General features: G+C 44.9%; 1 non-coding gene across 1 annotated transcript; it reads left to right on the top strand.

Annotated features, from left to right (window-relative positions):
• Positions 1-2,475: 2,475 nt before the first annotated feature.
• Trnat-cgu (transfer RNA threonine (anticodon CGU)) lies at positions 2,476-2,550 on the top strand. The gene has a single exon. It is a non-coding gene; the product is annotated as a tRNA-Thr (tRNA).
• Positions 2,551-2,955: the final 405 nt, after the last annotated feature.

The raw sequence follows: 2,955 nt of genomic DNA, 5'->3' as shown, positions 1-2,955 counted from the left end.
GTTTTAATTTTGTTATTAAATGCTTCATGAAAGTCTGTTTTAAGTAAAATGGCTTGGCTATTAACGGTAAAGTTTTTAATTTCACTACTTGGAAAATTTTGATTTGTTATCAAATGTTTTATCAAAGCCGGTTTTAAGTAAAATAGCTTGGCCGTTAACTGTAAAGTAAATTGTTTTGAAAAGGCACTTATGCCTGCTAGCTTTTGGATCTGTTCCTGGTCAAGTGGTAAGGAAATCACTTTTAATGTTTGAAGTAATCAATAAAGAAATTGTAAATTGCAACTCGACAGTAACCAACTAATTTTGGCCCCGTTTCCCAACTGGGGGTTTTCCTTGATTAATCGTAACACCCGTCTCAGTTATGTCCCTTCGCATACATGTCCGAAGGAACATCGTTTCGTACATGTTAATGGCACGGGCAGCGCTCTTAGGCATTTTTCCTCCGTTCGATTCGCGAATGAGGTACGAAAGAAAGTCGATTATCAATACACGAATGGAATACAAAAGAAAAACGATTATATTCGTACCGTGTACCTCCCACCACGCACTGTCCAGTCGCTTCTAGAGTGTGGAGGTAGAGAGGGGGGCCACGAAGCGGCCCAGACGCGTTCTATCTACACCGACTCAAAGGAAGGCCTCGGCGCTTGTTGGTGACGTCACGTCAGCTAGCCACGGCGAACGCCAGGTCTGTTGCAGGCAGAAACGCGTGGGCGTGCTTATCCCTATAAATCTCTTATTTTTGAACAAAATGTTTGGTATTGTTTTGGATTCTGCAGTTTTATTTAGATGAAAGATTTTCTTACTATCGTAAAGCTACAATTGAAGATCATAGTTCTGTATTACTGAATCCTGTCGAAACAAACGTAGATCAATATGAGAAGATGCTTTGCCCCCATTGTAAGCTTCGGAAATTTTACATTCAAGTAACTATACTTACTTGATCGATTTTGTTATCGAAACTTACGCCAACCCCCTTACAATTAACTCGTTTCTTTTATTTATTTATTTATTTATTTATTTTCGTTTGACATCATCACTGGAAATGTGAACTAATTTACATGTGTAAATGTCCAACTGTTGCCAGTCATAAGATTACAGTCGTTTTCAACTAAAGGAATTCTAAACAGGAAACAAAATAGCTTCATACATCGAAAATACTGCTGAGCTTAAACTTTTTAAACATGCACATTAGAAAAGATAAATATTCCCCTCTTGCAACTGAAAGGAGAAACATTATAAGATAAACAATTTATTTGATAAAACAAGTATCTGTCTTCTGCCTCTTCTTCTGTCCCCCATCCCCTCCCCCAGTGTACAATCGCAAGATATTTCATTAACGTTCAGTGCTCCTCACCCCATAGTCAACCAAGACACCTAAAGGAGAGCACCAGTATGTTGACAGTTTCTTGTAAAAGCAACCCAGTACAAACGTAACTTCCTCACATTTACAAATAAGGTAAAGAAGCACGAATTCTGTTGCTGCTGGACCATGAAGTTGTTTCTGTATGTCAGTCCTGAAAACAGGTGGAAATGTAAGTTCAGGAGTACACTATTTGTTAAGAAGTGTAATGAATTGCACAATTAATTGATTGCAGAAATCTCTCAGAACAACGTGTGTCGGTCAACTACCGCCAATAGTTTCACATTTTCCCGTGTCAGAGAGGGAGACGCCACCATTATGAGTACGCCTGCAACAGACCTGGCGTTCGCCGTGCCCGGCTGACGTGACGTCACGAACAAGCGCCGAGGCCTTCCTTTGAGTCGGTGTTGTTTCCACGCCACCCGCGGACCGACTCGGTGTCGCCGGGTTCCCAGGCGAACCCCGGCGGCCCCAGCTGGACACAGGGGGGCGTCATTGTCCTGCCAGGGCAGAGTTAACTGCGAGCCCGCACGCACACATACACGCACTGCGTACAAAGGAAGCGGATCCATTGTACGGCCGGCTAGACAAAGACACCGCAGGCCGGTCATGCTCCGCGGAAAGAAAGCCACCGAAGAAAAAGCCCAAACAAAGGTGAGGCCGCGGTCGGATTCGGCTGCAGTTAGCTAAAGGCCCACCCTCTGAGGTAGCAGTCTCGCGTTTGCCGACTGGACACTGTGCAGTCGAGACGCCGTGGCTATCGCTTGGCAGTGATTCCTACACCGCGTACTTACTGTAGTTCCTATCTTGCCCTGTGCGACATTACGGTGTTCCTTACTTTTTTTTCGAATTTGTTGTTTCTTCACACCCCTTTGATCTTTTCCTTTTTTTTTTTCAGGAAGAATTTTAAGGCCTAATTTGTTGAAATTGAAGACGAGGAGCGAATGCCACAGTGGCCGAGAAGTTGCGTCATGCCACTACCTGTTGCTTAATATTGCATAAGTGTGTGCTTGACACGTACCTACATTTACGTGATCACTCCGCTATTCACAATTAAGTGTCTGGAAGAGGGTCCAATGAACCACCTTCAAGCTGTGAGGACTGGTCGTGAGTCGTGCTTGGGTAGCTCAGTTGGTAGAGCACTTGCCCGCGTAAGGCAAAGGTCCCGAGTTCGAGTCTCGGTCCGGCACACAGTTTTAATCTGCCGGGAAGTTTCACCTTCAAGCTGTCTCTACCGGGCCGGCCGGAGTGGCCGAGCGGTTAAAGGCGCTACAGTCTGGAACCGCACGACCGCTACGGTCGCAGGTTCGAATCCTGCCTCGGGCATGGATGTGTGTGATGTCCTTAGGTTAGTTAGGTTTAAGTAGTTCTAAGTTCTAGGGGACTTATGACCACAGCAGTTGAGTCCCATAGTGCTCAGAGCCATTTGAACCATTTTGTCTCTACCGTTCCACCCTCGAACGGCGCGTGGGAAAACGGGCACTTGAGACCTGATTTCTCTTACTTCATCGTGATCATTTCTCCCTATGTAGATGGGTGCCAACACAATGTTTTCGCAATCGGAGGAGAAAACTGGTGATTGAAGTTTTATGAGA

This window comes from Schistocerca cancellata, chromosome 10, assembly GCF_023864275.1.
Source record: "Schistocerca cancellata isolate TAMUIC-IGC-003103 chromosome 10, iqSchCanc2.1, whole genome shotgun sequence".
In the NCBI taxonomy this organism is placed as follows: domain Eukaryota; kingdom Metazoa; phylum Arthropoda; class Insecta; order Orthoptera; family Acrididae; genus Schistocerca; species Schistocerca cancellata.
This window is presented reverse-complemented; position numbering and strand designations above follow the sequence as displayed.